At 34.7% G+C, this 13028-nt stretch overlaps 1 long non-coding RNA gene across 1 annotated transcript; it reads left to right on the forward strand.

Annotated features, from left to right (window-relative positions):
- Window positions 1-831: 831 nt before the first annotated feature.
- Window positions 832-11868, forward strand: LOC113965551. Its single transcript, XR_003533569.1, has 3 exons — window positions 832-917; window positions 2053-2104; window positions 11640-11868. It is a non-coding gene; the product is annotated as an uncharacterized LOC113965551 (long non-coding RNA).
- The last annotated feature ends 1160 nt before the right edge of the window (window positions 11869-13028 follow it).

Raw genomic sequence — 13028 nt, forward strand, 5'->3', positions numbered from 1 at the left:
ATTCAGAAATGCTAGATATTCACAGTTTGAGCAGGAGTCTTTACATGTATAGTGAGTAATACTAAGTCACAATAAGCTTTAAAGAAAGATTTTCTAAATGAAACAGCATTTGTCATATAAATCACCTCTTTTGATCAAAATAAACCTTTTTAATTCTTGATTTATCTGGTAAGGTATCAGTCTGTTAAAGTCCTACTGGATAATAAGACAAATAAAATAAGCAAGTGCTTGCAGTAATTATTGTTTAACATAGAGTTGGTCGATGAAAAAGTCTCAGGCTGCCTGAGTAGTTTAAGCCAAGCAGTTGTGCTACACATTTCAAGCAGGATAAAATTTTATTGTCTTTTTTTACAAACTGGTCTTTAGACTAGAAAGGGAAAAGACTGAGGTGTATGCTGCAAGATTTGACACTGCTGGGAAAGGCAGAGTTTAAGCAGAGCTACAGCACATGCCAGGTCTCAATACTTGCTGAGGTACCTCAGCCAGAGCCCCAGCTCTGGAGACGTGTGGTACTTTCCAAACTAATCCCCACACCTTCTTCATGCAGAAAGAAAAAGGGAAATTGGGTGTAAAAGCTGAGAGGAAGAATAGGAAGAAGGGGATAACAAGATCCATGCACAAGGATTAATGTCCAGTTGAAAGGGGAGGCTCAGAAACTTCATAGGCTACTATTTTAGATTCAGTCAAAAGGACTTAGCATGTCATCATACTAAATGTTGCAGATCAGAACTGTAATCCCAGAGGGCAGATTCACCACACCAGTCAAGTGCAGGGAAGCAGGAAAGTGGCTCCTCAGATGAGGCTCCTTGTTGATCACCCACCAGGGAAACTCAAGAATGAAGACAAGCCATGCCTCGCTCTGCACTGAGGGCACTAACCTGCAGACATGAAGCAGACACCAAATATGGCATTCACAGGTAACATTCCAAGTGTATTTACTAAACAAAACTGTCTAGCTTTAAAACACCTCGTAGTCCTTTGGCCTGTGTCAGAGCTTACAAAATAATAAAATTATTCAGGGGCTGGCTATGACCCACCTTTGATACAACTTGGCTTGAAACTATACAGCTGCACTTTCCTCTACCCCAAAACAAACTACTGTAAGCAGCTTCACACCTTGATGAAACATGCTCATGGCACAAACATGCAAAATAATGCAGTGCATATGCAAAATATGAAACATCCTAGGTTATCATATTATACACAGATGCATGCTCCTGGGGAATGGAAAATATGGGTTTGAAGTTGCTGAGGTTAAAAAGGAACACGAGCTCCAAAGTGACTTGGATGTGCTTGGTTTCCCCCATTATACTTCATAATATTCAAACATACATAACTCACAACTCTTCCTGCACCCAGACTCCCAGGTATTCAGGTTTGGTTCCTAAAGCCTAGCCAGGTAACCCAGCATTCATTCAGTAGCATAAATCCTTATGGATTTCCTGTGTGAGACATATTGTAACTGCTTGTCACATATATGTTATATGTTAACTAAGAAGAATTAGGATGAATAAGAAAACAATTTTTAACTTCTAGTATGAAAGTCACTGAAGTAATTTATGGAATGGTACCCAATGGCAGCAGATGACAAAACAGCTCTTCAAGAGCAGTTCAGAAATTGCTATTTCCAATAGTTTGGAGCAAAAAAAAACCCCACAAAACAAAAGCAAAAAAACCCCAAACAACAACAACAAAACCTCCCACACACAAGGCAAAATCTATATACAGTACATTGCTATTGGTAGGAAATATCTGTTCAAATTTTATCTGATCAAAATTTATATATTTCCACACCTAAATTCTTCATCTACAAGATCAATTTTGCAAACAAATGTGCATGCAAAATTATTATTATTTTCATTAAAATTTGCAGCGATATCCATTTGAAGTTTTGGGAAATGTGCTGCATTACGTCTATGTGCTTTTAGAAACACAAAAAATCCCTCACTCAACTCAGAAGAATTTTATTCCCCGTATGTACTCTGAATTTAAGTATATTGACTGAGCATGTTAAACTTCATGAATATATTTGTTTCTTTCCTCTTCTATTAGTCTCTGCAGTGTCAAGAAACTCTGCAAAGAATAAACATCATTGGTAGTACTGGTAAGTAGATTCTAATGTACTTCGTATTACTCAAGGCCTAACTTGATCTGCAAAAGCTTTACAATACCTTTTTATTAATTTCTTTTTTTGTGCAACAACGTAAGAAAAAATGAACCTCTCTTTGACCTTGGTCCACTAGAATTAAGTAGTGCTACTGGCCTTTGGAAAAAAACCAGAAGCTGAATACATTTGATATGAAGCAATGGCCCCAGAAGCCCTTAATTTCCATGCCGTAGTTAAGAGGATAGTTGGTCTCTATACTATTTAACCATTAAAATATTCATCCACTTTTACTTCTCCATAAGTGTATCATTTTTAGCAAATAAAGAAGCATTTATTTTTCACGCTTATTAAAAGATATATCCTCTAGGACAATGTAGTCTGAAAATCAAAGCTTTGACCAAATTCATCTGTGGTAATCACTCAGTCTTCAGATCTCCCTTTTTCCAGCTGCTGTTTTTTTTTGGTTCAGAAAGTCTTCATGCCTTCGAATATTTAGGTAAAATACAAAGTTGAAACTTGATCAAGGAAAATGACATTTATATATGTACTTTTAAATTTATTTAAATTTCTTTATTGTTGAAAAGCTTGAAAATATCAACCCAAAATATTCAGCCACTAAGGAAATCTCCAAATCATATTATCCTTAGAATTATCTGTCTTTTAAAGCAGTTTAATGATTTTAGTTTCTGAGATAAGGTGTGTATATATGTCGTTTGGACCATACAGCAATGTTTACTCTGAAACTTCTATATGTACAGATAATTCACCCTTCCATCTGTATTTTTTAAGTCAGAGAAAACAAAGAGTGTACTTAAGCAAAACCACTGAACATCTCTAGCTGAATATTTTTTTTCATTTAACTGGCTAAACCATAAAATTGAGGGTAGTTTTTCTAAGATCTTTTTATATGTTAAATCCCAAACTGGAGAATAATTTTTGGATTTCCTAGAGCATTTTTTATTTTCAATAATTGCTCTTATTTAAAAAATATAATAAACTTTTGATGGATTTCAAATCATGACATAGTTTTTGACTTCGAAATTAAAAAATGTATCATTAACAAGGAAAAAATCCAAACTAACAAAAAGGATTTCCAGAAAAATTTTGACAAAAGCAATGCAGAGATGTTAATGCAAGCCCATGTATTAGTTTGTTCAACTTAAATGCTTTTAAATTGGAAAAATTTGCTTCTAAATTGGAAAAGTTTAAAACAGGTTCTCTGTAGGATACATATAGTATATAGAAGAGGTAAAATGGTTGGCAAACAGCAGAGTCTTTATCTTCCAATATGATACTTTTGTAAAGGAAACGTTATTGTTAGATATGCTGGGAAAACACTACCAAAAATCATCTACCAAAAAAAATAAAGGCAACATAGAGTGGTTTAATAAAAATGAGATATAACTATAAAGATGCTGTTAATATATCACAGATTAGTATAATTTTTTAAAAATATTTTCAATATATTTAGAGTACCAAAGAATAAAATTAAACTGGTCTTTGACTGTGGACTATATGCTATGGAATAACTTCAGCATTTCAAGAATCCAGAGACAAAAGCATTAGCTCTTTGAATTCCAGAGACTGAAGACTTCCAGAACTTGCTGTCAAGAGTAAATTCTCTAGGATTTCATATCAAAGAGGAGAATTTCTACCTAGGGTGCTGTTAAAGATTTTAAGAAGAAACCTAAATGGGGATTCATCAGTTTCCTAGCAATCTTTCAGACATGAGGACATATTAACAGCAGCTCAGAGAAAACACAAACAACAAAAAAGAGCTCACGATTCATGGCCATAAAGAACTGATCTTTCCTGCTTTAAGGTTTGTAACTCCAGAGACAGAAAGCTTGCCAAGTTATCAGAAAAGATGTTATCAGAGGAGGAATCTCAGCTTGAATTCTTTTCAAGAAGAAGCTTTGGGTACTTTATTTGAATCAAAGTCTCCTTGTTTGGGATATGAGCTTTGTAATGCAGCTACTGGAAAATAGTCAAGTAGGGAAAAGGGACGTGTGGCTGCAGAACCAAGACAGGAACTCTCAAAGGAAGAGTAGAGCAACTTACATTTCTTTGCTGTGTCATTTCTTTATATCCTAAAGAAAAACCTTTTTTTCAGCATAGCTTTCTCCCCTAAGATCTGACCACAGGTAATGCTGGCACTGAAACAATGCTGATAACAGTGTGATTGCTCTACATTTGCTGTGCCAATAAAGCATATGCACTTTTCTGTGCTATTTTTAGTATTCTATACCTCAACACTATGGTATCTATTTTTAAAAAGTACCCAATCCCCACTTTTCATAGAGATTAACTGTTGCCAATCTTTTTTGTTATAGGTGAAATTTGAGCATGGATAATTAGGCTTCATTGCACATCAAACAGTGACAGAGTATATTCTTGCCTTGGCATACTCTACTGCTGAGGATTTTGCTACCAACTTCTGCAGCAAAGATGAGATTGAAGCACAATTCAGAGGTCTATGGGTTGAATTCTAAAACTGTCTGCAGCTTTGCTCAACTTTCATGGAGTTTTTGATCCCATTCTTGACATCAAAAATTAAACTTGCCAATTAAAGAATAAGTTTTTTAATTTGGAACACTACTGCTAAGTCTATTTCAATATTTTTATTAAATTATTAAATAAGATTTTCTTATTAATAAAATCAGATTGATATAAATAAACATTAAGCCAAAAATGCACTTACAGTAGTGGCATAGAAAAAACCTATGGAAAAGTTTCTTTTTTTTTTTTTTCTGCTGAATAGCAGGTGTGGTCTACCCTAAACTGAAACACATAATTTCTGACTTTGTATTATTACTAGAATGCTTTTTTTAAGTCTTTCTTATAATAGTGGTATACAGATTAATACTCACTGTATATCTAACTCCCCAGATCAGTAACCCTGGATTTTAATCAAAAAATCTGCAGATTGGGTTCAAGGACAAGTCCACGTAGACAAGAAATTCTATCTGACAGTAATCAATGAGGATTGTCTAGGGAAAAGTATAAAAACAGAGTAAGTTTGCAGTGATATTTCCTCAGAATGTTTTGTAACCTGATAGTGTTTTATGGTCATCCAACTTTTGGTGCTATGAAATTAATTATCTTCCTGGTGATTCATAACTTTTTTCTCTCTCTATGCAACCTACCAAAGTTCCCGTGTAAACAGCTAAACATGGGATGAATCATCTGGGCAAGGAATTTTCAGATATACAATTTTGTGAGTTGCTTTTTACTTTTGGTACAAAATGTTTTACATATAAAAAACTGACAAGTAATAGCTTTTTTCATATTCTATGGAACAATAAATATTCCGTGTTAAAACTTAATTACTTTTTCTTTAAGAAGAAAAAAACCCAAAGCCAAACCGAACCTCAATAACTCCATTGTCCTTTACTTGATTTTCATATAAACCCTTGAATAAACAATTTTTGATAAGGGAGTAAAATCATCAATACAGAAAATATGTAGATTTACATGCCACATATCAGCTATTTTTTTACCATTTCAATGTATTTCATCATTTATTCCCACTAGATTAACCAATGTGGTTTCAATTCATATATTAAGGAGCAAAGGCAACAGTCTTTATTTTTGCCTGAGATTATTTTATGCACATGTCCTTCAGCTATGGAAACACTTCAAATAACCCACTGATAATGCGCATTGAGCACCCACAGGAAATACAGGGCTATATCACTCAGCTCGAGATGAACAACATTCAAACTATTTTTCTTATAGCTTCTTTGGGGAAAGGAAAGAAAAAAAATAAATCTGATATTTGTTTCCCAAGATTAAAATGGCAAGCACACTATTGAAAATTAATCTGTGTTTTATGACAAGGATGTTTGATATGGTCCCACTGAAAGGACTGGTGTAGAAACCTGGCTCTGTATCTGGAAATAATCTTTCAATTTTTAATAGGAGGCATATTTAACCAAAAAGTTGAATACTGTATATCACATTTTTAAAAAAACTTTGAATGCTAATTAGTCTTATAAACAACTTATATGTCTCATTGGCAGCAGCAATGAGACATATCCTTTTCTTTCTTTTTTTCTCTTCTTTTTTTTTTTAATCTTTCTCTTCTCTCTCTGTCTTTCATTCTCCTTTTCTCTATCTCTCACTTCATCTTCTATATTTCTGTATCTCTTTCTTCCTCTCTTTTTATCCTTTTCTCCCCATCAGCATCTTCCTTTAACTTTCTCTCTGTTTTTCTGTTTTTCTTTCCTTCTGTCTTTTTCTCTCTTTTAAAAGTTGTATTAAAGCTCCACAGTCTTCCTCTGTGCTGTCAGTTAAAAAATACAGTTATGTGGGCTAAGATTTATGAATTCAATTTTGGCCTTTGAAACAAACACTAGAAGAAAAATTAACAAAGTATCATGACTCTGAGGGCAAAATTTAGCTGCTACAATTCCAGATAGTGTGCGTTTTAGGTGAGAAACTGAGGTATGCTAACTGCCATACTGCCCATGGTCTTCTTTCCTGACTTGGCTGATACCAGAATGACTACTGAAATATAATGTTGCAATAAAACCAAAGATACCTTTCTGCAATAGATTTTCAAAGAAACTTTTTAAGGAGGTAGAAGAAAGAACAGTAACAGCTTGGAATGGTTCTATCACATCAGTGTATCCATCTAATACAGATAAAGAACCAGCACTATAAACAGCAGCCTATCTGAAGATGGAGATTAAGAGCAGAGATCAGCTTTTATACTGATCACAAAGATCACATCTGAATAGCATAAACTAGTTGTTGTTCTGTGTGACACATTTAAAGAGATAATAAAACATGCTCACAAATTTACTTATCTCCCATTTATATCTATGGGACTACTCATGTTTTTAGATATGTTCAAAAGAACTTTACTTGGCTCTAAGCATACGGGACTATTTTTATGAAAAGGGAGAGGGTACTTCAAAGCATGTTGACTCAAAAATAACTTTAAAACTATTGATAAAAAACTCATTAAGCTTTATTCTGAGTAAAAACACAATAAAATTGATAAAATATAAATATCTGTCTTGTAAAATCCAGGCTAAATGAACAGCTAGCTTTTGTGATGTAATTCGAAAAGGAGAATGTCAGGACAGAAAAACACTCATTCAAACTGAGAATCATAGGTCATCTGGCCAGCAAAAATTCCAGTGAAGTAGCAACCATGGTGAAATGAGTATTCAAGCACATGTGTCATAACTGAAACAGGAAGGAAACTCATTTTTCAGTGGTGCCTCACACTGTTTAGGCCAAGACTTGATGAACATCAAGACAATGACAGAACCTACTCAGTAGGTAAAAATCCCTGCAGACAAGTAGGTTGTGGAACAGCAACTGTAATGAAGGGATAAAGCAGTTTGTTTATTCATTTTTTTAAATAGGAAATAGAGTATAAATGTTCCGTTTTAAATAAAAGAGCCACTGCGTCATATCCAAATTTATTAAGTTGGTGAGAAAAAAAGGATAGTCAGAATGGGCTGTAAAAAAGGTTCCATTTAGCATGTCTGTATAATAAATGCAGATGTACCATCTGTGTTTGGAATGGAAGGTTGCCTACCCACAACTACATTTTAAAAGGCATTTTTATGTATACACTAGGGAACCAGAAGTGAATATAAGGAACATAAGAACACTTCCAAATATATTCTAGGAAGCCTATAAAAATATTACTAGAAGAGAGGCAAATCATTACACCTATGATTCTATCACAAATAGATGGGAAAACATGTATTTCTGCTTGTCACATTGTATTTCTGCCATGTTATACCCCATATTTCCTACTTTCAGGGCAACTTTCAAATTTGCCCTTTAAGGTATTCTGGAAGTATTTATTTCCTCTGAGTCAAATGCCCACCTTTCTGAGCATCCTCAGCTTAACTTCTCTTAGCTGAAATTTTCTCATTGATTTTGATTTCAAGATGTTAAGTAAATTAATAGGAAAAAATGCTAAGGAAGTATATCCCATGAGGAAAGGCACAAAGTAGGTAAAGGGCAGAAATTATGTTGGTTTAGTGCACCAGAAGTGATCTGACGAATTAGAAAACCATCCTAAAAGTAGTGACCACACATAAAAATGCCATTTTCATATGTTTATGATGTAATACAGAATCAGTGGGAATTTGTAGAAAATTTACTGTGGACTTCGGGTTTTGGGTTGAATGATGGCTTAGTACAGAACTCAGGCTTGAGTCCAGCCTGCAACTCAGCAAGCTGAATTGAAGATTTAAGTCCTAAGTTGTCAATAATCATTCTGGGGACAATGAACTGGTAGTTCACATTTCCTGAGTGTCCTTCTATGCACACCACAGCAAAATGAAAGGACCCTAGCTGCACTATTTCAATATTTGTTTTGAGTATCCATTGCTTCATCTAAGGGTTCCAATTCCCTAACACTGAAAAAAACCCCTTCATCAAGAGTTTAACTCTAGAGAAAAATATGGATTAATATCCATACTTAAGCTTTTTCAGTTCACTGCTTGATTTAGCATCTAGGGTCATTATATCTTTATTTGCACATGCACATCAAAATTGCACCTGTCTGTTTCTAGAACTAGAATCAAGAAATACAGCATTCTGGTGTTGGATTTGAGCTAAATACACTTTCTGAAGTGAAGGCTGTTAGGCACAGCATCATCTAACACACCCATATTTCCTTAGGAGCAAAAGGCACATAACAAAAGGCTCTGTTATGTGAATGTACCAGTGTGGCCACAGGCATCTAAAGGAATATTTACAACTTGGAATATGATGCAACTTTTAAATTTGTCTAAGTGGCTCAAGCATCTAGCTCTGGGTTATAGATTTATTTTAGAAGACTAGTTCCCTGGTTTAAAAACAAAAAAAATACAGTCCTGCATTTTACATTATTTGTTGAGTTTATCACAGCTGATAACAACAGAGGTGTATGAAGCTCCATAAAGAGAATAATAAAAACTACTGGGAGATTTGAAGCATTTATATGATTAATTGAAAATTTAATTTTGACTGCATTAAACGTCCAAAACACAATCTATTGCTAATATATATACATAGAACTTACGTCAAACTACTTATAGGATCTTGAGCATTATTTGAAACTGACTGAGAATTTATATGTCAGATATATCAAAATCAGAATGCAATCACAAAAAAAATGATGAAAGGGTACATTCTGCAAGTTTATTCTAATTTTAAGGAGTTCTGAAATTACAAAACCATCTGAATTTTCTGACAGATATCAGAGTTTAAAATTACATTTTCGATTTTGAAGATACTTTAGGTTAAAGTCAGAATTAATGTGTAACATAGAGAACTATAAAATAGAATAGAATTAAAAGAAAATGGATCACTTTAATTGCTGCAATTCAGTAGATTTTTAATATTGGATACCCAAAATATCATATTTTGACATTTCATCAGACAGAAAAAAACCTAGAAAAGTAAAACTAATAAAAATAATTCTTATGATGTTAAAAAGTAATTTCCTGTGTAGCTATGTTTCTGATTAGATAGGTCATGAGTCGAGAACTCAAGAGGTCAATGAAACCCATGTTCTAGTCATGAGCACAACACACTAAAGTTACAAATGAATCCACAACTACGTATTACCTAATTTTTATGTATGTATTATCTTTCTGATAATTCTATGGTTTGTGTTGTTAGTGTAGGAATCCATTTGGGAACACGTGAACATAATATGTAAACCTGAATGTGCATTATATCCGTGAATAAATTCCTTAATCTTCTTTGCTTGAGTTACTGGTTCCAACAATTCTTACCCATAATAGCCAGAAGGTGTTGTGAGGCTCTGTTCATTCATTAAAAGCATGAAATCTGCTGTGACAGCTTTGCATGAGCAGTTCTAGAAGTCTATAACTAAAAAGAAATTATGTGCTTGTAGCATTATAACCTATACAGGAAAAGGGCATTTCTTCCTTCTGTTTGCATAATCCTGTTTCATAGACTTAAACCATAATTCATTAAACTGGGAACTTCCTTGTTCACATTTTAAAATATTAAAACTATTATAGCTTCTTGCATTCTGATATTATCACTGACAGTCATGATCTTCATTTATTCTTCAATTAAATTGTCAATTCTATTGATAATAATACAATAGTCAGAAGAATCAAGAAATGCATTGTTTCTTACTTCCTTAGAGATAGAATTTCACTCAGAATATTTGTCTTATTTTTTAAGATTAAAACCTATTTCTCCCTTGTCTTTTGTTTTCCTCATATTACTTTATAAGTTTTAGTTTTAGGACTTTTTGTTTTGTTGTGTTTTAAGCCTTCTGGAGGAGAAGAACTTTCTGGGGAAAATAAAAAAAGAAAACTGGGATTCAAAATAAACACTTCTCAGCTGAACCACCCTCAGCAGACCAGCAAACTCCTTCCTTTAAACATTCAGATATATGACTGTACATGAAAATCAGATGGGCATAAGGAAATTATTCCATTTGCCAAATGCAGTTTTGATCCATATGGCAAACAGCTGCTGCTCAGATGAGCAAAATTCTGAGAAGCTAATTTGTTATATCCAAACAGAGGGTCTTGCAGTCAAAGGTAAATACATCATAGCACCTTGCAGTTTTTATTTGCTTTCATCACTACAGATAATGCATAGTCTCTTATGACATGCTCTTTCTTTCTCTGAGAGTAACCTGCAAGGCAGGCAATAACTAATACACAACACACAGGATCTGAGTGTTTGCCACAGCTGAAATAGGCAGTAAACAGGAACACAATTCCTCATAGTCATAGGAATTGCCACAGACATTTTCAGCAATTGTGATATTCCCAAGCTTACAAGAGGGCCACTCCAGAAAGATTTCTTTTGGTTTATGGTGTTACTGCTGTCACTCGGTCCTAACCTGTTTTTGCCTCAATGTATCCAGGGTAAAACCTGCCAATTGATTGTATTATGAACAGTTGCAAGGGCTGTTAAAAATCCCACGTTGAACAACTTAGAGAACATATGTGAATGGAGGTCCCTGCTGTTTCATTGCCTGCAGCTTTTGTAGCAAATCCTAAATTGCTTTGAGTCTATAGTGATGTTTACAAATTTCTTAAATAGTGGTTCCATGGGAGAGCCCTGTCATATTTCTTGCACTCCACAAAGCTGCCTCATGGAGGGCCTGTCCAGACATGTCCAGCATCATGTTAATTTGTGGGGAGCCCTGAGGCAGGAGGCTTGGAGTTTTACACTGAGACACCTTCCAGACATATCTGAAACCGTGAATCCAAGCCAATGAGCTGCATGTCTTTTCTCAGATCTTAGGTCTTGAGTGTCCTCAACAACAAAGATTTATGCCATGTCTTACTTATGTAATATATAATCATATATTGAGAGAGATCTTTTGCAGAGATTTGATTCACAGGTCATCAGGAATACGGTTTGAAAACAGGAACTGGTCTGATTTGTATGTCTTTCTGTTAATTTGTCTTGTGATAATATAAGTTTGATGTGCTATTTTTCTCATGAACTTAAGATCACTTGTAGAGTTCAGATCTTTCATTGTAAAATTCAATAATGGCACATTCTTTTTTTTCCACAGATGTGCTGGCAGTCTATGAATTAAGGAAGTCACAGACTGGGTGAAAAAGTAATAAGATATTTATAGCCAAATTGTCTCTGGAATAAGTCCATAAAAACTAAAGGAGGAAGAAAAAAGGAAGAATGAGGCCAGAAGGTCCATTGGCAGGTTTACCAGTTCTAGTTTGAGCAAGGTAACATCTGAGAAGATGGCTGCTATATAGATACTTACATAGTTAGGTCACTAATTATTTCAGTTCATTTTCTTTTTGGTATTTTTTATAAAAAATGCATGGTAAGAGGATAAAATTAATTATATTTAATTTTCATGTACATATTTGTCAAGAATATTTAAAAGTCAAGTTAGATGCCTATTTAGTTTTGCTTACAGATATAACTTCATGAATTAAGTGTTTGAATACATTCCTTTGCCTCTCACACTTCAACCAGGTATAAATCTGAAGAGTTTTAACCTTACATGCAATAACATTTTGTGAGGACTTAAATTTAAAAGTGTTTGTAATTTTTGTCTACTGTGAGAGGATATTGTTCCACGTCTTTTCCTGTTACAACTTTTTCCATTATATTGTTTCTTTCAGCCTTTTTTTCTTGATTGGAAGTGCTCACTAATGATTATGGGATTATTTTATATCTGTGTTCCTAATTTGTGACACTACATCATTTATTTTCTCCATAAAAAGCCCTAAATTTGGCTGCTCAAGGTGAAATTGAAGTTACTGAAGAAATCCAGAAAGCCTAACTTTGAAATTCAGGACTTGTCTTGTTTCAGTAAATTAATCCCTGTCTTTTTACACTCACACTCAGAGATTTGGCTAGGCTTCATGAACAAAGATTTGGGAAGGACTCTACCCACACTTACTACAAGCACGCTGGTGGCTAAAAAGGCCCATGTGAGATATACAAGTCTGGTTGCAAAAGGCACAGCAGAAAGACTCCTTAGGTGGTATCGGCAAGACACAGTTCTTTCTACCTTGTCTTTTCTCCTCAAGAGTGATCCTGCATGTGTTCTCAAAAGAATCAGCAGCGTTATAGATGGTGTGTCTCCAGACCTCTCGACTGGAGGCCAGAGTAGACCAGTTATGTTGATCAATATGGCCAAGGCTCTGATGTTGTTTCAGGGAGTCCTCGTATCTCCTCTTTGGGGCTCCTCTCTTGCGGCAGCCGGTGGCAAGTTCACCATAAAGCAGGATCTTAGGGAGGCGGTGGTCCTTCATCCTAGAGACGTGCCCTGCCCAACGCAGCTGCGTTCTCAGTAACATGGCCTCAATGCTTGTGACTGCTGCTTGTTCTAGAACAGATGTATTAGTCACATAATCTGACCAGTGGATGTTTAGGATTGTGCGGAGACAGTGTTGATGGAAGTGTTCTAGGAGTTGCAGGTGGTGGTGGT

Source organism: Neopelma chrysocephalum, unplaced genomic scaffold, assembly GCF_003984885.1.
Source record: "Neopelma chrysocephalum unplaced genomic scaffold, ASM398488v2 Primary Assembly neopelma1_45, whole genome shotgun sequence".
NCBI lineage: Eukaryota > Metazoa > Chordata > Aves > Passeriformes > Pipridae > Neopelma > Neopelma chrysocephalum.